Source organism: Adiantum capillus-veneris, chromosome 26, assembly GCF_014529385.1.
Source record: "Adiantum capillus-veneris isolate H3 chromosome 26, ASM1452938v2, whole genome shotgun sequence".
NCBI classification, from domain to species: Eukaryota; Viridiplantae; Streptophyta; class Polypodiopsida; order Polypodiales; family Pteridaceae; genus Adiantum; species Adiantum capillus-veneris.
In genome coordinates, this window is record NC_140956.1 from 61,911,406 (window position 1) to 61,939,211 (window position 27,806).

At 41.3% G+C, this 27,806-nt stretch overlaps 2 pseudogenes; both read right to left on the reverse strand.

Annotated features, from left to right (window-relative positions):
* Window positions 1-1,315: 1,315 nt before the first annotated feature.
* LOC147423555 (uncharacterized) lies at window positions 1,316-3,849 on the reverse strand (annotated as a pseudogene).
* A 93-nt stretch (window positions 3,850-3,942) lies between these two features.
* LOC147423556 (uncharacterized) lies at window positions 3,943-20,356 on the reverse strand (annotated as a pseudogene).
* Window positions 20,357-27,806: the final 7,450 nt, after the last annotated feature.

Consider the following 27,806-nt stretch of genomic DNA (forward strand, 5'->3'; position numbering starts at 1 on the left):
ACACAATGGCATAAAAATACCAAAACACATTTATGATAGCAAAAAGTATATGAAAGGTCCAACAATGGAATGGCAGCCTCAGTAGTCATCAAAAGGGTTCCCACCCATAGGCCTATCACCCTCATCCTCCAAATCAATAGGCGTTGAAGCCTCCTCCCGGATCCACTTTTTGTGATGTAACATAGAGTGCACAAAACCTGTAATAATACTATCATCAAAATTCAAAGAACCACACACTCGACCCAAAGCTGTAGATGCCACCAACACAGGTGCAGTCCTGCATCCAAACTCGAAGAAAATGCCTCTACTCTTGCATAAAAACTCCACAAATGCACCCAAAAATGTAGAGCTCCTCTGCAATTTTCCACGCCAAGGCACTCCATCCGCGACAATGGATATCGAGGTACTAGGAATATAGTGCTACATGATAGAATCTGTAGGCCTCATGCCAAGTGCTAAAAAATAAGACATACTCTTTGCTATGTAAATAGGCGGTGTGGAACCCGTCGATGCACCAAGTAAAACATCGAGGTGTCAAACTACACACATATAATTCAAAACAAATATTTTTGAAAAAAGGAACACACCTTACATTAACTACAAAAGAGAAATGCAAGCTACTTGAACTCTATCTCCTCTTGCTTCCATGAAGTCGTAGGGAGTGTGATGAAGCACTACTATCCATCAATAAATATGCATGTCAGGAGCAATGCAGAACCTTTCCAACCATCGAGGTGTATCACCTTAATTGGACAACATCACATGAATGATTTGTATACTTCAAATGTGAACCTCAAATACAAATTACAAAGTGATTAGAGATTACAAACCCGCAAAAGAGGCCATGATTAACAACCAACCCAAGTCCGATAAAGTGTTCCATGCGAGATGAATTCCCGCACGGACATGATCCTCCATGATCCTAGCCCACATGGGCAGGACACCATAGCCGCTCATCAATCCTCCATATGGAAGGTCGAGGAAAATAAAATCTGCAGCCCAAGCAATTGACTTACTGTTATCTGCAGACCATGCATCAAGACATTATCTGGATAATCAAATGAAAATACACGACGCCATTGACAAGATCCACCAATATCTGAGAAAAAAACGGCACAAAATTAGACAAAGAAACATAATAATTGACTATAAAGTGTAATGATGTTATTAAGTACGAGAAGTACTACCATGTGAGGATGGCATAGCCGCCTCCATCACCTCATCTGCAACAACAGTGTCTGCTATAACTTCCTTTCCTCTTTGAGAAATCCCTTCTCAAAATGAAAATACTTTAGAATTACCAAGTTTATACATTTCAAGGCAAAAAATATGGATAAGGTATTGTATCTCTACCTAGAGATGGTACTCGTACTTGTGTAGCCAGTCTTGGAGGAAGCCCTACACCCGCGTCTCCCGATAAACCTGGCATAGAACTACCTCCAATTGCATCTCTGATATCTCTCTCACAAGCTAGAACATGGCCTTTGTCCATGTCAATCCACCAAGGGCAAGCTTCAATCTCCCATGAAGAAAGCTTATGTAACTTCTCTGAATACATACATGAATCAGGTATCTTCAATTTTGTCCACTTTCTAGCAAGTAGTGGAATCGAAGGAAGAATATTTTGCGACACAAAAAAGTTCAAGAATCTTGACAAAAATAACAATGGATACATTATTCTTACACTTTTGTAAATAAAGTTTATTTATTTACATAATGCCTTGAAAACAAAAAAACCTGTATGCAAATCTTTGTGCATACATATACAAAGTGTCAAGCTTTTTGAGGGCTTTTTTATTAGCATCTTTTGTTGTCATTTCCAAAGATACCTCCAAAGGGAAGAGATGTGGCCTAGCCTCAAGCTTTATCTCCTCAAAGTAGAACATAAGGGTACAGTTAGCGAACAATAAAATATCTCCACATGTACCCAACATATATGTCACCAACTCTGAGGCTCTATCGTAGACCCTAGCCAAGAGACCCTCCCTACGAAGCCAACTTGAGTGGACTCAAAAACAAAATGAATAACAATTTAATACTTGATCAAAGCATTAAGATCTAGTGAAAGGAAAAGTCTCATGCTCTATAAGAAACATCTCCTTTTTTGATGCCATATGCTGTCCTAGTGAGATTGTCCGCCTCTAAAAGAGATAACCATAATATCTTGTTTTGTATTGGAGCATCCACAATAGCAATTAAGTTAATCTTCTCTAATGCTGCCCAACTTCCAAGACCCCACCGCAATGACAAGACTTTACCAAGCCAATCCAAACCCAAGTGTGGATCCACAATGTTAAGAAGCTACAAAACAAAAGAATATGTTCATCAGACGTGTGTAATTAAAAACCATACTATGAACACAACAAAACTTACAAACATAAAAGAATACCTTTCCAATCTTGTCACTATACTTTGTAGTGAGGTCGTGATAAATTTTCTCCTCCTCTTTCTTTAAATCCTCTTTAGCTAAGCTTTCACGAGAGAGCTGATCAACCCTTATGTTATATTCCTTGGTCATTTGCACCTATCGAAAGCTTAAGGAATTAACAATCATTGCAAAATTGTACGTATTAAATATCAAAGAGAGAAAAAATTCTACTCACATCATACACGAGACGTGCAAGTTATTTTTGTGTCAATGGATACAAAGGTTCCTCACCCTTAGAGTAATATTTTTTGACATCTGCTATCACTTTTTTATCTTTCTCTAGCAGACCTTTTAAGTATACATTAGGATCGGCAGCACAAATGTGAGTCAAATTCACAATCTCATCCCAAAGATGCATAGTGACAAGAGATTAAGAATTTATGCTATTCACACAAAAAAAACCAATCAAAATTTCATATTTGTTTAAAAGACAAGGATAAAATTCAAGTTCTCACAAAAACAACAAAGAGCACTTACAAATTCATTCTTTGTAGACTGTTGAGCAAGACAATCTCTGGCACTTTGGTAGGATCGGTAATAGTACAAAGAACTCTGCAATGCTTATCTTTGGACGTGGAAAATTTATCTTTAATGGCTTGAGTCCATGCCACTGTTCAATGATTTCCCTCCCAAACAAAAAACATGTGACCGAAAAAATCTGACAACTTTGGGTTATTATGCAACTCCATTTTGAACTCCTCATTGACCTCATTCCACAGTGGATCCTGCTCCTTCATAACCTCATCTACATTAGATTTACTGTTCAAATGTAGAACAAAAAGAAAATCCAAGTAGATTACAAAGTAAAATTGAAAAGTAATTCTCACATGTGACCCTTTTTTCTTCTTTTTGACATGTCCACAAGGAAACAATGAAGGACCCCTTTTCTTGCATGTAGCTTTCTTTAGCAAAAGATGACTTCAAACCACTTAAATCGTCTCTTAAACCTCAAACTCTTTCATATGGATAAACATGACAAAGAGGGATAGTGGGGCACTCAAAGCAGCTAAAGAGTCTAGTGGAAGCCAAAATATCTACAAATGCATGCATAAATGCATTGGATTAATCTTTTGACTCACTAGCTATAGTAACCTCGTCTCTTATCTCCCAAGGAACTATCTGCAAATTAATTTCTTTAGGCACTAAGATGGGATCTACCTCATGTAATGAACCTTGTCTCATCTTTAGTGACATCACATCGTCCTCAAGAAAATCCTGAGTGGTTCCCATTTCCGTGCTTGACATAGAGCTGATTTGGTATGTAGAATCATATGTTCCAATTGGCAAGGTATCAAGTACCCTCCTACTGGAACGACCTCTAGATGTTGGAGGGCAACAATTCCATAAGGACACAAAAGAGTTTAGAAAACCAACACTGACATAACTTTTAGTGAGCTCAAATAATAATAAAAATTGGCCATTGTCTCCTTTGTATATTGGACAAAATTTCAAATAGTACATAAGGATCCTCAGGATCCACCTCACTTGAGGATTTAAAACATTTAGAAAAGCAGCTATAAAAACACTGCAACAAAAAGCCATTCAATACTTGCTACTTCCAAAAATTCTATCTGCACAATTAAACTCACCATGAAATACACAATGAAATAATGGATCTGTGTTGATGCATGTAACATTTAATGGTCTAGTAACTTGTGTGTAGCGGGAAATATTATGAGCATAGTGAGCATTTCATTAGAATAGATTCCTAATGAGAATATCAAGAGTGCTTGGGTGGAGAGAGCAACAAAAAGTATAACACCTAGTTAGATAGCATGAACAATACTTCAAAAGAGAGAGAAATTAAGCAATTGACAACAATTGAGGACCGGATTTTCATGGAGCCGGTTCCCCCTCCAAAAGTCTTTGTATTATTGTTTCTCCCATCAAGAGAGACATTTTACAATACAATTCTTTGTGTTCCTTCAATACTAGCTAGTGCAATGAAGATGGAAACTTCAAGCACTAAGCAAAACACTTATCAAACACAACATCAATTCCCTCACGGTCTCAGACCCAAGATCTCACACACCTTCGAAGATGGTGAGACCTAGCAGGGTATGAGAGTAGATTGAGAGGAAGAAGGAGTAGTCTTACGAGAAAGATGTACATCTCCTCACATAATCACTCATATTAGCATAGATTATCTTAGTGATTAGAATGGTAGAGGAGATGATCATGCATTGAAGCTTGGCTCTTGGTTGGATTTGCATCACAAAGCCAAGAGTTGTTGTTGTAGGCCTCCCTTCTCACAAGCTTGGAGTAGGTGATAAGATTTCCATTAAAGCTTGAGAAGAGAGAGAGAAAGAGAGAGAGATAGAGAGATAGAGAGAGAGAGAGAGAGTCTTCTTACTCTACACATGAGCTTTTGTGTGTGTGTGTGTGTGTGTGTGTGTGTGTGTGTGTGTGTGTGTGTGTGTGTGTGTGTGGATAATTCCTTTGAAAAATCATCCCCCTCTCTCTCTTGGTCGACCCCTCTTGCTAATTGCTCTTGCTTGCACCTCATTGGACCTCCCCGTGCTTAGCCAATAGGATTTCAGGAGCATAAGTGATAGCCTTCTGACATGTGTTCCCCTTTACCCTTTTGTGAGAGCTTTAGGTAATTAATAAATGTAATTAAACTCTCATTGGGCCCCTTTGTCTCCTGGCCAATAGGAATCACGCAAGCGATTGGGCTGCTGAATGCTCATTGGACCCCTTGGGAGACTGTCCAATAGTCTTTTAGAGAGATTAATTCTTATTGGTTCTTTTATTAAGTATTTTTCAATTAATTAAACTAGATTTACTCTAGAATAATTCTCATTGGTCCACCTCCATGGCCATCCAATAGCATTTGAGTACACCTTGTGGGCATCTGGCCTAGGGAGCTGACATGTGTCCCTCCTTCCCCTTGTGTACAAAGGAAGATTGTGAGTGTGTGTGTGTTTCTCTCTCATCCTCTACTTCTTGGGCTCGCCCCCTTCTATGTAGGAGTTTGTGAAGACTTTTTGGGACACACGCAAAGCATCCAATTTCCTAACCCTTTGACCATTGGACACAACCTTTGAATTTTGGAACCTTAGCATTTTTGAAGTCTTAATGGGTTGAACCCTAAGGTCTTTGGAGCCCATTGTTGCACATAGATCTTTTGCAAATGCCCCCCCCTTTGGATCCCTATTTTCCCTCCTTTGGATCCCTACTGTGGCACGTCTGCTAGCTTAACCAATATTCTAGCTTTTTCTCCCTTGGCACTTCCCCATTTTTAATGACCAGTTTAACATGAGAAAATCATTTAGGAGAGTTAGATATTAGTTATTATGACATTACCTCTCTCTTGAAATCATAGATTTCCTTGACTATGGGGTAGAGAAGATAAAGCATATTCATTAGTCCTTTTTCTAGCGGGTAGAGGATCCCTATGTTACCCTACGACATTGTTCGAGAATGAATGACTAGTCCATTCGGCGTTTAAGAGCCTAAGCTGCCGCAAGCATGACTACACATTAGTCCTATCAATCTTCCATAGTAGAGTGACAAGCTCTACTTGGTGTTTGGGAGATGTCATCTCCGCAAACTTGATCTAAGCATGCATACTACTTCACATTTGTGCACAATAAAGAAAAAGAGAGTCTTATAAGACAAAAAATTTTTCATCTAAAACCTTTATACATTTGCTTACTCTACGAAAGCATTGTAGGCATTGACAAGGTTTAGGTTGTCGTTTAATTGTATTCCTTGCATCCATCTAGCATCTTCAAAGGGATAATTCTTAAGCCTTAATAAGATATCGTCAGATAGTCTTACCGCCTCTTAGTACCTTGTCTTCATGTTGGAGGATGGACTCAAGCTGCAGCACCTCTTCTTGGTCCTCAATCTCTGGTGGTTCTTCAATAGTTGGTTCTTGAGGTGGCTCTCCTTTGTAAGGCTTTAGTAGGATCACATGAAAAGCATTGTGTATGAGCCAATGGCTGGGCAACTTGAGTTGACATCTCATTGATTGGCCTAAGAATTTGGAAGGGACCATAGTACCTTTTTGCTAACTTAGCATAGTACTTTTGGTGTCTCGTAGGATTCTTGCCCGTCGTGTGCTTTAATCGAGCCTTGGGAAATTTGAGTAAGACCGAATCGTTTTCTTTAAAGGTTTGGGCTCTTTTGTGTTTGTTAACAATAGCCTTTTGCCTTTGATGTGAGATAGAGATAGCATCCTTAATCTTTTGGAAAGATTCTTGTAGGTCTTGGCTATACTCATCTGCAGCGAAGATCTTCCCGTGTACCTGAAGTAGCAGGGGTCTTTTTGATCTTCCCTCAATTACCTCAAAAGGTGCTTTTCCCGTGGAAGTATGTACAGTGTTATTGTAGGCATACTCCACCAAGGGTAAGTACTTCTCCCATTGGGATCTTTGATCTACTTCCGCTACATAGGCTTTTAGTAGATCAAGAATTTTTAGGTTAGCTATTTCACTTTGGCCATCCGTTTGCGGGTGATAGGCCGAAGAGAAGTTTAGCCTTGTTCCTAAATTCTCAAAGAGACCCTTCTAGAAATTACTGGTCATTCTAGGATCTCCATCCGACACTATGGACATTGGCAAGCCATGGTACTTGAGGATTTGTGAAATGAAGAGGGTTGCCATTTGATGGGCTTTGATAGTTTTTTTGACAGATATAAAATGATCTTGTTTACTAAACCTGTTCACTATCGTCCATATTCCCGTGTTCCCATGGATAGACTTAGCACTAGAATGGTGACATGACACTTTTATGTCCTTGGACACTTTTGTGTCCTATCAAGTGACCATTTTGCTTGAATTATTTGAAGAGTATGAAAATGAACTTCTAGGTGCTATATACACATAAATTTTCCTTATGAGCTGAAAAAAACTTGACATTTTTTTCTGAATATCAATCTCACCATTAACCTTACTCTTGCACAACATTTTTGAACCTAAATTGTGTGAAAAAACGAGTCCTGTTTTTATCTCTTTTTCAAATTTTGGCAATTATACCACTCTAAACTTCATGTTTGTGAGGTTTGGATTACTAGAGGATAAGCCTTCATCATTATCAACATATTTTGATTCTTCTAGGGAGAACTAAGCGTTAAAATTGAAAGTTATGACCAACTTACAAGAATTGCATAATCTTGTTTTTTGGCCAAAATTAGCACTTTTATGATTATTTTGGTAGCTTTCTTGATATCCAAATGCAATTTTGCTTGTGTACGTGGCATGTATAACATAAAGATATTCTTCCTTGAGTTTTGGGGGACCTAATATGCTATATAGCATAGTATACAATGATGGTTGAGTTTTTTGATTGCTGAAGAATATGGGACATTGTAGTGTAGCAAGTATAGCTTTCTCAATATTGCTAGTATCTTAGGTCAATTGTGTGTATTTTGTAAGTAGTAACCATATCTAATCATAAACTACAAATTTGGCTAGATATTGAGTAGTCTCTATGGGATTCTAGAGGTGATAGTACTAAACCCAGTTTTGTCATGTTTGTTGTATTTAGGACTTCATCATTGTCCCCAAGGTTCCATTTAGTAATAGATCCATTATTCTTTTGACATGCTCCATGATTCCTTTTGAATCCAAAGGCCCAAAGTGAACTAAGAAAACATGTATATAGTATCAATATTGAGCATGACTATAGAAACTCTGATGATAGGTCCTCAGAATGGAAAAAATGCAACTTTTTTGTACCTATATTTTTTTCCTCAAAAACAATAGTGAGGCAAAAGCAACCATATATTTTGATCACCAACCCATTTAAGTTAATGGGGCATTTTATCTCCTGTCCTACAAAAATCCCCACTCTTATTTATATGCAATCAACCATAAGAAATGGCTTTTTGGGCAAAATGCATTGGTCCATCAGCTTTGGAGGCTTTTTGTGACCAAGAGATGAGGAATTTTACAAGTTTCTTATTTTTGCCATAGGTAGTAGTTCTTGAACTATACGCTCATAAAAGGGTTTTTCAAAATGAGTGGATCTACTATGGTTTTGGAATTTTGTTTTCAAAACCCTGAAAGGACACTTTTATGTCCTGTTAGGTTACCAAACTAGTGCTAAAGGCAATCCAAAGATAAAATCCATTGATATGCTCTCCCATGGTGAATTAGGGATTGGCAAAGGTTGAAGCAATTCAGGTTGCTTCCCTCTATGAAACTTCGTATTTCACATACCACACATTTTTGCTTTCATGGTAGGCCAATAGAAATATGTTTCAATCCCCTTTAAGGTAGACTGAATCCCTCTATGCCCCGCATAAGGAGGAGCATGAGATTCATACATTACTTTCTCATGGAGTGAGTTAGTAATGCATAGTCTATTGCCATAGAGAAGATAACCATCTTGTAAAGTAAATGGTTCCTCTTTCTTCCCTAGCGCAAGGGCTGAAATCACATCTCTAAAATTGGGATCAATTGGCATACTCGTCTACCATAGAAGATAGATCATTGTGAGTTGCTATGGAAACCGAATTCACTCTCGGCCATCTTGAGAGTGCATCAGCTACTTGATTATGCTTGCCCAACAATGTCAGCAATATGAAAATGAAATTGCGAAAGGAAATTTGACCACCTCATTTGTTTGTCGGAGAGCTTGGTCTACGTCATGAAGTACTTAAGACTTTGGTGATCCGTTCGTAGAATGAAAGGAGTCCCCAATAAATAGTGCTTCCATGAGTCTAAGGCATGTAGAACTGCGAGGAGTTCCTTTCATATATTCCCAGAGCTTGCTTAATAGGGTCGAGCCTTCAACTTTCATAGCCTATGGCGTGCCCTTCTTGAAGAAAAATAGCTCCAAGGCAATCACCACAAGCATCACATTGGACCTCAAATGGCTTTGAGAGATCCGGTAGTGTAAGCACAGGTTGAGAGATAACCTTTTCTTTAAGCTTTTCAAAAGCATTGTTCGCCTTGGCAGACCAGGTGTACCTAACATTTTTCTTTGTTAGGTCATGTAATGGTCCTGCTATTAATGAGAACTTTTCTATGAAGCGTCTATAGTATGCACACATACCTATAAAGCTTCTTAGTTCATGCAGATTCCTTGGTTTAGGCCATCCTTTTATTACCTCTAACTTTGATGGATCCATTTTGATGCCATCTTGAGAGATAATGTGACCTAAATACTGAATCTCTTGTAAGAAAAAATCACTTTTCTATTGATTAACAGAAAGTTTATTCTCTCTTAGAACTTGAAATATTACCTGGAGGTGTTGATTGTGTTCGTCTAATGAATTAGAGTTGATGATGATTTCATCAAAGAACACTCCAGTAAAGGTTCGGTGAGGCCTGAATAGCTTCTCCATCAAGCGGTCAAATGTGTCTGGTGCATTGGTCAAGCCAAAAGGCATGACAATGTATTCGTAAAGACCGAACGTAGTGCGAAATGTGGTCTTTACAATGTCTTGATCAACTATCCTGATTTGATGATAGCCACTTTTTAGATCAATCCTACTGAAGTAGGTGGACCCTTGTAGCTTATCAAATAGGTCTTCTACCACTACAAGAGGCTATTCATATTAGCGACGCTCACACAGCGACGCTCAAAAAAAAAATCCCGGCGTCGCTATGAGCCTCGCAAATTTACAAAGAAATTTGCGACGCTCATAGCGACGCCGGCTGGGCTAAAAAAGTAACCGAGCGCGCCCAAAAACTCAGATCTCAGATCTGAGTTTTTCGGCGCCCTCAAGCAAGGAGCAGGTAACGCTTTCCCTCTCTCTCTCTCTCTCTCTCTCTCTCTCTCTCTCTCTCTCTCTCTCTCTCTCTTTTTCTTCTCCACACACACACACACACACACGAGGAGAGGAAGGAGAGCCAGGTATGCTCCTTCCCTCTCCCCATTCTCATGTTCCCTTCCCCTCTTTCTCTCTCCCTCTCTCTCTCTCTCACACACACACATACACACACACACATAGTGTTTTTGAGAGAGAGAGAGAGAGAGAGAGAGAGAGTACAAACAAAAACAAAAACGCACACACACATACATAAACAAAGAATGCACACACACATTGAGAGAGGAAAAGAGAGAGAGAGCATGCATAAACAAAAACCGCACGCATTGAGAGAGGAAAAGAGAGAGAGAACATGCATAAACAAAAAATGCACACATTGAGAGAGGAAAAGAGAGAGAAAACATGCATACGATCCAAAAAAACGCACACACATTGAGAGAGAAAGAGAGAGAAACTAATTTAACGTCGTAGGAAACTAATTAAAATTAAAAGACCTAAAGATCTAGCCGACGAGGAGTTGAACTCAAGACCTATTATTCAAGAGGGAAATGGCATAATCAATCTATCATACTTGGCATGGGTGATAGAAAGGTTATACCATTTATCTCTTTTTATTGGCACACACATCCACACACACGCACACACACAAGAAGAAGAGAGTTATAACGTCGTAGGAAACTATCTTAAAAGACGTTAAAGATTAGGTTATATGTAGACTTACATTAAATTAGATTTAGGTTTATTTTTAACTAGATTTACGTTTATTTACGCTAGATTTAGATTTACGTTATATTAAATTAGATTTAGGTCTCCATAGACTGCGATGCCTGCATGAAGCGGGTGAAGAAAGCCCTCAATGGAATATAGGGTATTGCTGCCTTCACTCATGGTGGGCTCCGTTGATCCAAAAGTACTGGTGAAATGTCTTCAGAAGATAGGGAAGAAGGTGGATCTTAAGGGCGGCAAGAGTCACTACATCCCCGACACAATGACCATCTAGACAACCTCTAGTCATTCAACAGCAACTTCAAAGTTTGTAACAAGAGCAAGAACGGTCTAAAGGGCCAATTGCTGTCGTCAGATGTGGATAGAGATGAGGCAGCGTCACCGCCGGAAGTTAACTCTCACATCTTTAGTGATGAGAATGCCAACTCTTGCCGAGTTATGTGAAAAGTTATGTGTTAAATCAGTTTTAAGGTTCTTATAATCCCTGTTAGTTTAGTTCTTTGTTTTTAATATAACATAATTTACGTTAGATTTAGATTTATGTTATATTAGATTAGACTTAGGTTTATTTAGGTTTACCCACACACACACACACACACAAGAAGAAGAGAGTTTTAACGTCGTAGGAAACTATCCCAAAAGACGTTAAAGATTAGGTTAGATGTAGACTTATGTTAAATTAGATTTAGGTTTATTTTTAGTTAGATTTACGTTTATTTAGATTTACGCTTATTTATGTTAGATCGAGTCCACGCAAGAATTACTTACGGTTTAGGGTTTAGAGTTAGACGAACAATGAAAAGATCTACTGTGAAAAGATGTTAAGATGTTGTGAAGTGCTACAGCTAGAGAAGAGGCAAAGGGGTTTTGTCCACTACATGCAGTATCATGTAGACGTGGGTGTGTAGATTTCTTGTACCCACAAATATAGGTATTGACCAATAAAGACGAGATTATAACCCGGTGGTTCTGATCTCCGTGCACCTCTAGACCGAGGTGTGCGGGGATTGGACATGACTAGAGAATGTGAGGTAAAGAGAGAGAGAGAGAGAGAGAGAGAGAGAGAGAGAGAGAGAGAGAGAGAGAGAGACAGAGAGACACACACAGAGAGAGAGAGAGAGAGAGAGACAGAGAGACAGACAGAGAGAGAGAGAGAGAGAGAGATAAGACGAAGAATGCCAATAGAATATTAAATTTGTTGTCCAGGTTATAAGTTTTTTATCCTCATTATGAGTAGTGTTGAGGATGTGGGACCGTCCAACCGAAACACCTATCTCTCAACGAGGGTCTTATGTCCTTGTAATCAATGCAAGCATGCTGTGCGACGGACAAGACGTGTTTCTTTGCAGCACGTTCGCGAATTTGGCGAGTTCGATCCATCTATTATAGATCGAGTTGTTGCCAATTATAACTCGTCGGACTCTGACGTTGGCCAACAAGCAGCAATCTTGCAACCCAATAGACGTGTTCGCAGGCGCTTTGGTCAAGCAGCATATGTGAGGCCACAAGATGTAGCCTCTGACAGCTCGGGGGATGATCATGCAGAGCACATTCCCAACGAGGCAATGTTTGAGCCCGAGATTGATGAAATGATCGAGACGATCATGGATTCAGAAAGGCTTATCTATGATGATATGAAAAGTGAAGCCGATACGCCATTGTATAATGGAGCACGTATGTCTAGATTGAAAGCACTCCTGGTTCTTCTCAACATGCAGGCAAAGTTTGGATGGAGTGACACTAGCGTCACAGCGCTTTTCAGGTGATCTATTACAATTAGTTTACTTTAATAAAACTCTAAATGTATAATGATTTGATAGATTTTTACACGACTGTATCATATTTTTATGTTGTGTAGATTGCTGAAAGAGCACATACTACCAGCTGACAATGTGATGCCAGATTCCCGAGATGAAGCAAGAAAGATTTTGCGAAACTTGGGGATGGATTACAATTCTATCCACGCTTGTCCTAATGACTGCATTCTTTTCAGAGGGGAATACATAGACATGGAGAAGTGTCCGAAATGTGATTCCGAAAGATATCGAGTAGATCTCCACGGGACAAAAATTCTACAAAAGGTTTTGCGACATTTCCCTCTGCTTCCTCGCATCAAGCATTTCTTCGAATGTAAGTCCATGGCCGCCCTAGCATCATGGCATGAGGAGAATAAATCTTCGGATGGTGTGCTACGAATTCCTGCAGATTGCGTAGCCTAGAAACATATAGATGGAACATGGTCGGATTTTTCCAGGGAAGCTCAAAATTTGCGCTTAGGCCTGGCTATGGATGGCGTAAATCCATTTGGTCAAAGATCAACATCTTACAGTGAATGGCCCGTTGTCATCGTCAACTACAACATTCCCCCGTGGTTGACTACGAAGAAGGGGCACCTATGGCTAAGCTTGATTGTGCCAGGGCGATATAAAGTGGGGAATATGGATGTGTATCTTCGTCCACTATTGGAAGAGCTACACCAATTGTGGATTGGCATAGAGGTGGTGGATATGAGCCGACACACAGGACGACGGAATGCTTTGATCAGAGGCATTCTAATGTGGACCATGCATGACTATCCCGGGCTAACAGAATGCTCAGGTGATCTATTAACACTCCTCACTCAGACACTGTAAATCTTGTTTTTTCCCATAGTTGATCTATTATCATGTGTATACATGCAAGGCTTCAAACAAGCGGATACAGAGCATGTGTCACATGTGGACCTAGACTGAATGCACGTAGGGCACCCTCACTGAAGAAGCAAATCTACGAAGGTCATCAAGCGTATCTTCCAGAGAATCATGTGTTACGCGACGGCTTTTTGGGAAGAGAGCCACCAAGGATGTTTGCACAAGCATGGTTAGAGCAGAAGGAGATGTGCGATGACGGATTGCCTCCAGGGATGAAGAGACTATCTCTATGGTACGAGTTACGATACTGACCCCGACTCATGATCAATCACTTGCTCGATCCAATGCACATATTCAAGAATGTGGGTAATCTACTATGGGACCATCTGACCGGCAAGAAAGATACTTTGGGAGCCAGAGTTGACCTTAGAAATGTGGATCGTATGGAGCAATATTGGCCGCAAACAGCGTCTGATGGATCGATAAAACTCCCTAAAGCACCATGGATTTTCACAGGAGCCCAAGAACGCAAAGTAAAAGAGACCATTCGATCTTTGCGGACCCCCACTGGCGTAATGCACTCGCTCAAACGTGTTTTACTAAAGAAGGAAAGCTTACCGGTTTGAAGTCACACGATTGGCATAAAATGTGTCAGGTACGTTCATAGTGGACTTTAATATCATTGCATAAAATGTGGACTTTAATATCATTGTTGCACATACTTTACAGTTTATTTTACCGGTTGCCATTGAGGGATGTTTGTCTCTCGACATCCGTAACACAATCTACAAACTTGCAAAGCTGGTGCAATGGATCTCACAAAAGGAGATCAACGTAGATTCCATACCATTCGCCAAACTAAATGCTGCGGAGCTTGTGTGCATGTTTGAGAAACATTTTCCTACTACAATGCTAACCATTTAGGTGCATCTTCTTGTTCACATAGTTGATGAGGTGGAAATAGCTGGCACAGTTCATTCCAGATGGATGTTCTTCTTAGAACGTTTCATGAAAACGCTTAAGGTATATGTGCGTCAAAAGGCACGTCCGGAGGGTAGCATGGCAGAAGGTTGGTTGGTATCAGAGTCCCTAGTGTACATTGGAGAGTGGCTAGACGGATTTGATAAAGCCCGGGACACGCTATGGCGAACCATAGATGATGAGCGCATATCTGGGATTGTCATGTGCAATCTCGGTGTTGAGAAGAAGATGACAGAAGATCTAGAGGCTAAAATCAACCGATTTTGCATGCTTCACAATCCAGTGATGCAAAAGTGGATTTCACAATATGAGGATGCAAAGCAAGAGCGACAAAGGGCACGAATCGAGTGGAGACGGGGAAGACGACCACCGATGCACTATCCAGCGGTTCTGGAGAGCCTACCAACCTTCATGAGCTTAAGATGGTTGCACAACCAATTGAAAAGCGCACAACAATGCGGTGACGAAGTGACTGAGGAAGAGTGGGAGTACTCTCGGGGTTGCGCGACCAAGGTAAGTTTGCAATGTACGACTAGCAAGTGACTTTATTTATAAACGTTTGAACGGCCACTCATAATCTTTGTTCGTTGTAGTATAAGTCATACACAGCAGCATGGTGTAAAGGTCACCATTTTAGGGTGGAACGAATCGACAAAAAGCGTTTTACTCAAGATTGTGGAATCATGGCAAAATTTGAACAGTCTAGTCGACGACGTTCCTCTGATGCAGATCCTGTGGTGGCGGAACTCACTTACTTCGGCACGCTGCAAGAGATTTTGAGGATCGATTACAGAGGATTTTTTGTCGACTTGTTCGACGTGCAATGGTTCAAGATAATCATGGAGGGTCGCAACGCTACTGTGCGTAGAGGAGAGTCTGGTTTTCTTGAGGTGGATTCTACTAAGAAATGGACTGACCTAAGAGACACTTTCGTACTACCCGAGCATTGTGAACAAGTAAGTATGTAAATAGTTAACATCCCCCTTTTACAAGTTATGTGCTTGAAAGCTCTCATGTAAGTTATGTGGCTCTGGCAGGTAATATTTCATCCTACAAAGTCTACATCAAACTGGTGGTACGTCATAGAGGTAGCCCCTCGTAGTGCAAGGACGTATGAAGGCTACCATGTGCCAATCACAACGGCATCAATGGAGGAGATCAGAGAAGATGCTCAATCAGAAGCCGCTGCGGTGGTGCCAGACGAGCATCAAGATGCTACTACTCTATATGGGGTGCATGCATATAGCCACAAATATTGTATTTGAACAATTTTGCTCCGTGTTGTAAAAGCTATGGCTCTCTAAGTACCTTCCATGGTGTATAACGCTCTTTTCTACTCGCGCTCACATCTTTTGATTGAAAATTCTGAGTTTTCGACTTGCGTCTTCTATCACTCAATTCATTGCGTCATTGTATTTATATGCGTCATTACGTCATTGTATTTAATGGTCTTTGCGTCATTGTCTACTCTATTCATTCAATATTAAGTTTAAATATTCGTGTGTTTAATGTAGGTATGGATGATGAGGAGTTTCTTTCTTCTTTGTCACCGCAGCAGAGACAGTGGTACGTGGAGCGTCATCGCTCTGGCGCATCATCGCGCGTTCCTACTCCATCCGCATCTCCCTCTCTTTCGGAGCATTCGGCGCGCTCCGAAGCTTCGGCGTCGACGAGACGAGCTTCACACTCGTCTAGACACCGGCGCTCTAGTGGTGGCGGTGGCGGTTGTTGTGGGGATTCCGCCACCGATGCCTCCACACCGCCTCGTGTTCGACGAGGCTCTTTATCCTCCCCTTCTTTGCCCGCCCCCACACCAGCCACAGCATCGCCATCTACGCCAGGTTTTGCACGGCTGACTGTTCCTAGAAGCTACACACCTCTACCTACTCCGCCAGGAGCCACCCCACTCGACACTGCTCGCTTCGGGGCCCAGACGCCGGTGGAGACACCTGACGTCCGTACCCCCATCGACACGCCGCTAGAGACCCCTGCCGGGACACCCAGGTTCACGCGTCACCGGCTAGAGGGCTTGTCTTACTCCATCGACTTCAGCGGCGGCATCATCATGGATGATGACGGCAAGAAGGTGATCTCGCGCATGCGTGGTCTTTGCTCTCAGCTGTTTAGACACTACATACTAAACAAATGGAGTGAAGTACCAAGTGATTTAAAAAACAGAGTCATCAGCATACTTCATGATGAGTTTCCCGTTCCAACACGGGATCAGCGCTTCAATGAAGACCTGATGAAGATTCGAATGCGCGAATACTGCAAACACAAGCGTTCCGAAGTGCAAAAAGCAATCAAGAATGGGTGGAACAGGCCAGATTGGCTGGCCAAAGAAGATTGGAAGAATGCGAAGAAAGCAGCGCGCGAGAATCCCGACAAGTGGAAGCAACAAAAGGATGCAGCCAGAGCGCGAGGAGAGGCAGGGAGCTCGCACCACTTGGGGAGCGGTGGATGGGCATCATTTGAGGCCGATTTTGTAAGTGTTTTCACATTGCTCTTTATGTTCGATAGTTTAGGGTTTATGAGTTTTTTAATTCTAACATAATGAAATCTTTGTATGTTTTGATAGTGGTCGATGAAAGGACGTGATCCCACACCGTACGAGCGCGAGTACGCAGGCAGGAAGGGCTTAAACGCCCTGATGGACATTCTCAGTTCTCGCGGCGGCATGGTTAGTATTAGGGTTTACTCTTTTTTATTTTTTGTATTGTTTTATAAATGTCGTTATATGTTTATACTTACTGAAAGCTGTCTTATTGTCTTTTTTTGCAGAATCCGACAGATACGCCGCTTGGACGCGATGAGACGTCTGACTAGACGACGTCAGTTTAACCGTAGCTAGATAGCATTAGTTTAGGGTTTCTCATAGCTTATGTATCATGAGACGGATTTTATACGTCTTTTTGAACCATGTATATTATTACATTTGTCACCGCAGTTCCTTTTGCCAATCAATTCTTTATGCCTATGATGTTATACAATTGTCATTATTACATTTGCCAATCAATTCATTTTGCCTATGATGTGTACAATTGTCAATTTTGCAAACAATGCGTCTTGTGGGTGACTATTTTGGGTCTATTATCTACCCTTGCACTTTTTTTAAAAAGTGAATCAAGTACAATATGGTTGATGGGTTGCAGGGCATTCAATGCCCTGCCACCAAAATAAAATTCTCTCGGGCGTCGCTATAACCGTCGCTATTTATGGCTCTGTAGCGTCGCTATGAGCGTCGCTATAGTCTGCAGTGTAAACGTCGCTATATGCGTCGCTATAAGCGTCGCTATATAGAGACGCTTATAGCGACGCATATAGTGACGCTCTCGTAGCGACGCTCGTAGCGACGGTTTTAGCGACGCCGGGGATTATAAAAACCCAGTGTATTTCCGTCGCTAACAGCGTCACAAGAGCACACAACCTCTTGTAGTGTACCCGTGGAACGGGAAACCTATTTTTGATAGTGATCCTATTTAGTGCTCTATAGTCGACACATATACGATATGTGCCGTCTTTCTTTTGCACTAGTAACACAGGAGAGAAAAATGGAGATGAGTTAGGCCTAACCATGCCCTTCTCAACTAACTCATGCACTTGCTTCATAATCTCCTCTTGTTGAGCTTGAGAAACTCTATAAGGAGGTTTGTTAGGCGGTGAACTTCCTGGAAGAAGTTCAATTGCATGGTCATCATTGCCTCGTTTAGGAGGTAGCTCACAAGGGATGTCCTCAATAAAGACATCTTGAAACCCCTTGAGAAAATTGATTAACTCTAATTCCTTTTGATTGTGTATATTTTCTTTTGCTAAAACATTAGGTTCATTTTGAGAATCTTCAACAAAAACCATGTACACAGAAATAGAGCTCTTTATTGACTTATTGAAAGCTTGCATATGTACAATGGGTATGGTGTTACGCATTTCCTTAGCAGTTATGTACATATCTTTTTCCCTGAACCTAAAGGAGATTCTCCTTTCAGGGAATTTAACATTAGAAGCCATGCAATCAAACCACGGTGCCCCTAGGATTACATCCTCATGCTTGAGAGGAGAGATAAAGAAGTACTCTTTGTTCACATAACTTTGGACATGGAGCCTCAATTTCTATATTAAGGGAGTGACTGAAGCTTCTTGCCCCTTGAAAGCACCATCTACAGGTACGACATCTCCCATCTCGTAGGCTTGTATGCCTAGCTTGGTGGCCAACTCTGTGGATATGAAATTGTGAGTAGAACCTGGGTCAAAGAGAATAAAAGCATCATGTTCTCTTACCTTTACCCAATCATGGCATAGAGGAGATCCTTTGTGGTGAGTTTCCTCCTCTTGGATTTCGACCAAGGTAGCCCTAGGAGGCTCATGGCGGGTGTTCTTTTGGGGACAAGCGCGGTACGCATGCCCTTACTCGTCGCACTTGAAACAATGGTTATCCTTGCGATAACACTCAAGCTCTTCAGGAGAGAGTTTGTTTTTACCTCTCTAAACTCCCTTCTCCTTAGCTTTGTTGGTGTTCCCCTTAGGAGAATTTTGGACATTGTCCTTCCCCTTAGGCTCATTAGAAACCTTGTTTTCTGTGGGCTTAAAATTTCTCTTAGCCCTCGTTTGGAAATTGATTTGAGAAGCCACCATAGTATGGTGTATAACCGCCGATATGGTGCGTGGCCTTTAGGAGTTGACATACTCCGCCATTTCTTCCGTTAAGCCTGCACAAAATTGTTGCTTTTTCTCTCCAAAATCCAACTTATTGAAGACAGTGGCTTTGAGTTGTAAGTCCCAAAACTTGTCTACATATTTGTGAATGGATTCATAGGGAGAGAGCTTCAAGCTTCGCCATTCAGTGAGTACTTTGTCTTTGGCATCGATGGCCAAAAACTGCTTCATAATGGAAGCTCTTAAAGCTCTCCATGTTTTTGGAGCTTCACCGTTGGCCCGTAGGCTAGGCCACCATTGTCTGACCAACTTTTGAAAGTGCATAGCTACATGGCGTAGCTTAGAGGACTCCGTGAAGCCCTCATCTCCAAACGCCGTATCAAACTATTGGATAAAGGCCAAGACTTTGTCAGTAGCACCAAAGGTGCCATCGTAGGTAAGGAAAGAGATGCTCTTCCCTCCCTCTTTGAACTTCTTGAGCTTGGATGACCTCTTCCATGCGGCATAGGATTTCCTATGGCCTCTTCTTTTTGATGGTTCAAAGGTTGCACTATCACTTTCTTCAAAAGGTGAAGCATTTGAGGAAGATGGAAAAGAGGGTGACCTCTTTCTCGCCTTTTTCTTGCCTTGGTTTTCTTTGTCTTCACCATCACTTTCCTAAGAGGAAGAGGATGAAGAAGATGGAGAAGAGGGTGTCCTCTTTCTCGCCTTTTTCTTCTCTTGCTTTTTGTCATCCCTCTTTGAATTATGGTGTGGAGAAGCATGCGATGGTCTTCTCCGTTTTGGAGGTGATGGAGAGCGTTTATCCCACCGTCTTTGTGGAGCCATCTCCGCCGAGGTGGCAAGACACTCACTTCTTTCTCGTTCCTTTGATGGAGGCTCTTGAATTCTCCTTTGAGAAGGAGATGCGTCATCAAGGAGCAAATTTTTGAACCCTTCATATGGATCCTCTTCTTCTTCCCGAATCGGCGAGAGGCCTCTTTTGGAAGTCTCACAAGGAGGCTACCTAGGTTCTCTCTTGTCATGGGGGGGAGCTTGAAAAATCCCATGAGCAGGAAGCTGCCATTGCACTTCACTTTGGAGGGATGGATCGCCCATGGCTTGTTGAAGCCTAGAAACAAGATAGTTAACAAGCATCAAGGAATCATTAGTAGCTTGCTCATTAGCAAAATCAAAGTTATCAACATTAATTTCACTCTCTTTACTATTGTCAGCCATTCTAACAACTTTTAGGAGTAAACTTTCTAGGTGTACTTTGGCACTTCAAGCCCTACTTGCTACTCCTCTTTACCCCTTTAGAAAAAGCACTCAAGCTACTGTACCCGTGGCTCGAATACCATTAATTGCAAGGAATAGAAGAGAGGGTCTTCATCACCAAAACAGCATCGCCTTCTAATAGCTCAATAGTGGTTAAGCCATAGGCAAGCCCCGTAGGACTCCACTATTAAGACCATAGCTCTCGATGGTGATGCCCCCGTTAACTGCACAAGGTAGGCGCACCGCAAGGCTGAAAAATCCCTATTCTACTTACTCACATGCAATTCATAATACCAACCATTTAAAGCTAGCTTGAGGACCTCCCTTCTTGAGCAAGAAAAGAGAAACCTTCTGCTTTGATACCAATATAACATTAATGGTCTAGTAACTTGTGTGCAGCAGAAAATAGTATGAACATAGTGAGCATTTCATTAAAATAGATTCCTAATGAGAATATCAAGAGTGCTTGGGTAGAGAGAGCAACAAAAAGTATAACACCTAGTTAGATAGCATGAACAATACTTCAAAAGAGAGAGAAAATAAGCAATTGACAACAGTTGAGGACCGCATTTTCATGGAGCCGGTCCCCCCCTCCAAAAGCCTTTGTATTATGGTTTCTCCCATCAAGAGACACACTTTACAATACAATTCTTTGTGTTCCTTCAATACTAGCTAGTGCAATGAAGATGAAAACTTCAAGCACTAAGCAAAACACTTATCAAACACAACATCAATTCCCTCACGGTCTCAAACCCAAGACCTCACACACCTTCGAAGATGGTGAGGGCTAGCGGAGGAAGGAGTAGCCTTACGAGAAAGATGTACATCTCCTCACATAATCACTCATATTAGCATAGCTTAGCTTAGTAATTAGCATGGTAGAGGAGATGAGCATGCATTGAATCTTGGCTCTTGGTTGGATTTGCATCACAAAGCCAAGAGTTGTTGGTGTAGGCCTCCCTTCTCACAAGCTTGGAGTAGGTGATAAGCTTTCCATTAAAGCTTGAGAAGAGAGAGAGAGAGAGAGAGTCTTCTTACTCTACACATGAGCTTGTGTGTGTGTGGATAATTCCTTTGAAAAATCAGCCCCCTCTCTCTCTTGGTCGACTCCTCTTGCTAATTGCTCTTGCTAGCACCTCATTGGACCTCCCCAGGCTTAGCCAATAGGATTTCAAGAGCATAAGTGATAGCCTTCTGACATGTGTCCCCCTTTCCCCTTTTGTAAGAGCTTTAGGTAATTAATAAATGTAATTAAACCCTCATTGGACCCCTTTGTCTCATGGCCAATAGGAATCATGCAAGCCATTGGGCTGCTGAATGCTCATTGGACCCCTTGGGAGACTGTCCAAGAGTCTTTTTGAGAGCTTAATTCCTATTGGTTCTTTTGGTAAGTGTTTTTAAATTAATTAAACTAGATTTACTCTAGCCTAATTCTCATTGGTCCACTCCATGGCCATCCAATAGGATTTGAATTCACCTTGTGGGCATCTGGCCTAGGGAGCTGACATGTGTCCCTCTTTCCCGTTGTGAACAAAGGAAGCTTGTGAGGGTGTGTGTGTTTCTCTCTCATCCCCTACTTCTTGGGCTTGCCCCCTCCTATGTAGGAGTTTGTGAAGACTTTTTGGGACACACACAAAGCATCCAATTTCCTAAGCCTTTGACCATTGGACACAACCTTTGAATTTTGGATCCTTAGCATTTTGGAAGTCTTCATGGGCCGAACCCTAAGGTCTTTGGAGCCCATTGCTGCACATAGATCTTTTGCAGAAGATGGCCCCCCTTTGGATCCCTATTTTCCCTCCTTTGGATCCCTATTGTGGCCGGTCTGCCAGCTTAACCAATATTCTAGCTTTTTCTCCCGTGGCACTTTCCCATATTGTCTGATCAGTTTAACATGACAAAATCATTTAGGAGAATTAGATATTAGTTATTATGACAATGCAGATCCCTTTAGCTACTTTATAGCAAAGCTTCATGGCGAATCTAAATCCTCAAGTAAGTGCATCCTTACAATGCAGTCATCACAAGTGTGGCAAATGGCAACAAATAACCATGTGGCCCCAGTCGGCACAAGTCTGCACGTGTTCGAAAACTATCCTACCTAGTAGACGACTTGCAACTAAAAAGCATTTCCTCTGGTCCCCAATTCTATGATGAAGTCTCAAGGGATCTGCGTTGATGCAGATCCTTGGACACCATCAATAAGAGACTTCAAACGTATTGGGGGGCAATTGCTGCATTTAATCTATTGCCCGATGCAGTTGTAATTAGAGCTCATTTGTGGTGTGGTGCTTCAGAAATAAGGCAACAATTGTGAAGGAAAAGGCTCTGCACAGTATGGTAGTGCTGTGGCAGAGTATGCAGGCAGAGGTGAAAGCTCCTGTGGTGACACTCTTCTTAGATATTCCAGCTCTGGATGCAAACAAGGCAGAGATTGGATGCGTGTTTGACTGTGTGTGTGTGTGTGTGTGTGTGTGTGTGTGTGTGTGTGTGTGTGTGTGAGAGAGAGAGAGAGAGAGAGAGAGGGAGGGGAGAGGAAAATGAGAAGTCGAAAGTGTGTGTTCCATTGATCTTTTGGACCCCTACACTAAACAGGTTTAAAATGTGGTAAGAGTGCAAGGGGATCTGCATCGACGCAAATCCCTTGGACTATTGCAGATCCCTTGACGCAGTCTCCTTGTTGACGTCATCGTGCAGTACATGTTGGGGTCAAGGGGAAAGGGGGGACTCGTGTGTACAGTTGGAACTCAAGAAGAGAAACCGGTCGCAATGGGATCTATCACAGCATCGAGCCTTCAGTTTCAGAGCTATGTCGGTTCTATCTCCTGAGCACCCTAAACCCGAACTGTGTCGGTTCTTTCTCTCGTGCGCCAACTCAATGAGACCCCCATGACATTCTTGAAGCCGACACAACAAGTTGTTCGTTAAGGCTTAACATTAAAGCAACGGGAAGAAGAATACTAAGCCTTACACAAAAGCAATCCGAAGGGATCTGCACCGAGATATCCCTTGGACTGCGTGCATAAGAGCGCCATGAGAAAGGCATGGCTGTGAGTGGTGTACCTGCCATGTGAGCGGCCCGAGGACTAAGGTGGACGATGGGACGAGGCCGAAAGACAGGGTAACGACCTGGGAGGAGCTCGGGAGCGATCTGCCATAGCTTCTCCACTTTTGCAACACTCTCTCACTGCCATAGCCAGATAGTAACAATAACTGTCAGGGACACCACCACATTATACGTCCACGTTTTTTGGCTTGAATTTGACACTTGCAAGTGGATGCAAGTAGAGGGGGCCACCTTTGACACCAGCTGCAGCAGCTGGCAATGGAGGAGGACTTGTTGGGCATCAACAAAATATAAGTTAGGTAGGCTACTTCCGCGGGAGGGGACTTCCACGTATCTCTATGATTACAAAACAAATGTTGGTGCAAGATTCCAGCTTGCATAGGGTTAGCATCACCCTTCGGGTTGTGCCTTCGATGGCATTTTGAGTGGCAAAACTCAAAATCAAAACTTACTTGGACCTAGCTTATTGCTAGGCTCCAAGTTTAATTTCCTTTTCTTCCGGTATTTCTTGCAGATGTTTCATAAAATTGGCCAGCTCAAATTTGGGCAAGAAGGTGGTTCAAATCATAGAATTTTTAGCTATAATATGAAATTTCTAATATGATTATCCCTCTCAAATCTAGAGTTAGCCATCTTATATGCAAGTGAAAAGGTTCCAAAGCCGGGTCCACAAAAAATGTTTCTCGAGCTGCATAGAAGTGTATATTAGAATTTTTAAAATCTCAAGCTATACTAGAAGATCTTATTTCGACAATTTAAAAAAAAAACCCCTCAATAATAAGAGAATCCTCTTCAGAAGATATTATGCTCTCAAAAATTAAAAAACGTTCTTTACTCATCATTTTGAGAAATTTGAGTCTTCAATGCGATGCATTAATGAGCCAAAAAGGATAAAGGTTTTTGAAATAGTATATGTTTGTTAGTCTTCTTTGAAATATAGGGAAGCATTGTCCTAAGGATTTTTTTTTAAAGAGTATTCTTCATAGTGTCTATGCATATTACTGTCTTTGGCCCTTCTAAATCACACAAGCTTGTCATTTTATATGATAAAAGACATATTGAACTTTCCACTGCTAATATTAGAAGTCATTTTTCATTGGATACATTAATGTTTAGCCTTCATCCATTGACCCTATCTGGTAAGCAAGTGAAGTTAGAGGCAATTGCAACCAGCACTGGGGAAGAAGGGTATTTGATTGATCATGAATACTGTCAGTTCTACAAAGTTCTTGGTGCCGGTACCTTTGAGGCTCCTATCCCCTTAGATTCAAATCTAGATGAACCCTCAAAACCTATCACAAGTGTAATAGAAATGATTCGAACATTGCCTAGACATAGTCGATTGTTTCACTCCCTTAATCAGATCAGAGAGATTGTCAAAGTAAATGAGCTGCCTACTTATTATGATGAGTATGGGGCATTTTAGCTTCCAGCTGTGGGTGACTCTTTTGGAATGACAGGGATGGAACATAGGCACAATATCCATATGTGGACAGAGTACATCACTTGTAGTTCGGATTCATTTATGGGTGTTGTGTGATTCAGTAAATGTTTTGGACATCTCATATGTGTTAATGTGGACCGCCCATACTACATGGGATTCAAGATAAGTAATGAAGTTCATTGGAAAGGTCGATTATTAAAATCTCCACCATGTGGACTAGTATCCCAAGAATACGGCACCTTGAGTTGTATCCATTGCTCTCAAGTACCAGAGTGTGTTGCTATTTGTCCTGCCATGATCTACTATTGCTTGCCAAGAGATAAATTGAATTCCACAAGGTGTGTTTTTCATTTAGGGGAACACAAACATCCTTGTAGAGAAGGGAAATGTAGAGCTTCATTTATTGAAATTGATGCACTAATGAAAAAATGTGGTACTATTGAACCATTCACAACTGCAAAGCAATTAGAGCGCCTGACAACACAAGGCATTCTTATGGATAAACTAGTTGTGAAAGGTGACCCTGTCTCAAATGCCATGGGTGATGATGAGTTTACTTCCTTCTTGGATAAAATTACTCCATTATCCAATAAACGAAGGACTAAAAGAACATTGGAGATTGCAAAAAAATCAAAGAACATTACTGCAAAAGATTTGGAGGCTATTCTTGAGCTTTAGAGTAAAAGTAGGTATCCTTACATTCAAAGTGTACTATTTCTAGGACAACTTGGGAAAGATCAACAGCCACATCTTTTCAAGATGTCAATGAAAGGTCCTGGAAGTGGGGTTGACTTGATTAATCGAATGAGACCATGTGGCAACCTTGAAAATACGTGGGTCCATTTTGATCACTTTCATCGTGTAAATGGATGGCCAACAATGTCTGCGCATGTGTACGACCCATTTGTTTGTGAATTAATGACCATTGCTACTTTTGAATTTACTGTAGAGAATAAGTTTGCTCAAATTGAATTTTGGAAAATGATTAATAAGGTTGTTGAGGATGCAGGCTTTGACAAGCCAGAGTTTAGAGACTTTATGTGACTGATGAAGCAAATGCTAACTGGATTGCAGTTTGTACAATGTATTTTAGAGGTGCAAAAAAAGTCACACATGGTAAAGAAAGATCTTGTGCTTTTCAATGGGAGCAATCCATGATACGTCACACAACCAAGTGCATACGTCCTTCTTCTCAAGGAGACCACAAAATCTTATGCCACAAGTGGAGAAATGCCCCTTCAGAGAATCAAGCTGACATTTGCAAAGGGGAACTACGTCAATTTTGGACCGCTAGTCATCCAATTCATGATGAGATTCCTTGTTTAGAAACGTGGTTGGCTTGGTGGGATGTTAGATTTTTTCATTGGGGTGGAAGATTTGTGTCCCAAGATGAGTCCGGTATGTTTGTGCCTAATACAAATCTTTCAGAGACAAAGCATGCGAGCATTTATTGGATATAAGGAAAATCTAAACTTGTATGAGGCAGCTAGTGCAGACATGGCCATGGCAGTGCTGCAAATTGTAAAGTATAATGAATATCTTAAAGGTGTTCGTACCTTTGTGTATCCAGGCTTGGAAAACTTGGTAGAGCACTTCATGCATCGTACTTCTGGTGTATCAATCGCAAAAAAACTAGCTGATTATGCTAATGGTTCTATGGAGGAAATGAGTTTCAATAGTCCTGCAATGAATAGAATTCCCACAAGAGAAAGAGCATTAGGAAAAAAGACCTATCTTTGTCAATGCAGAAGTGAAACTTGATGAGGACATCCACATGCCAAAATGTGTCACAAAAACCATTGATGTTGGTGGTTCTCATCAAAAAAGAGATGGAGCTCATGATGTGAGCAATTCTTGGCCTGAGATTATATTTTCCAAGAGTATGTGGGCAACCAGACGAACAGAGCCAGGGTCCAAGGTCACATGCTTTGGAGTGGTTGGTGGAAAAAGTAATCGATGTGGTCTCTTCATAAATGATGATTCTTTTAATATTAGAAATGGAACACCAGCACCTTTCTTTCGGGGACGGTGACAATACCCCGGCTCCAACTCAAATGTAGGTGGAGTTAGAGAAGGATATGTTTGGTTTTGCAATACCAGTAATGTGCACTCATGGAATGTTCATGAGATGGTTGTGGGACCTCCTGGACCGGCTCCCAGAGTATGGCATGTGGTGGAGGGAACAACATTGAGTTTACACGAAGTGAAGCATCTTCAATCTAGTGGATTTGTGCTTCATGAAACTATAGAGGGCGTAAAAAATGACAAGTGCCCTTGAGCTCTAGGCCGCATACCAAGTGCTTTTTGCCCAAAATACAGAGAGGGCAAGGTTGTTAAGTGGAGGTCCAAGTTGACTAAAGAGTTACAATGCAGGATTGACCTCGGAAGGACCATGTCAGCAGAACTAGTCAGAGAAGTAATAATTGTTTGTAATGAGTCACACGTATTCTACATTAATACGGATGGGTCATTGGCTAAAGGGATGTCTTATTCTGTCACGTTGTCTGATTTCCCACGATGCACATGTGAGGATTTTCAGAAGCGAGAGAGTAAGAAGCTTGGATATATACTATGCAAGCATATATATTATGTGTTTCTTCAGGTGCTCGGGTTAGATGCAATGGCCCATGAGTTTATCCATCAGGTAGTTTTGATCAAAGTGGAACTCTTTCAGGCTTTGGGGGGTGCATGAGTAAATATTGAAAACTAAGGAATAAGAAGGGTGCTGCAATTTTGATGTTTGTAAGTGCAAGCTATTTTATGATACTTTTAATAGTTGTTATTTTTGTCGAAAGGGATCACAAGGTAATACTATGTACCGAATGGTTGGTTTTGTGTTATATCTTCTTTTCAATGTTTTGAGGCACCTCTGTCAATTCTTCATTAATATTTTCTTGTGA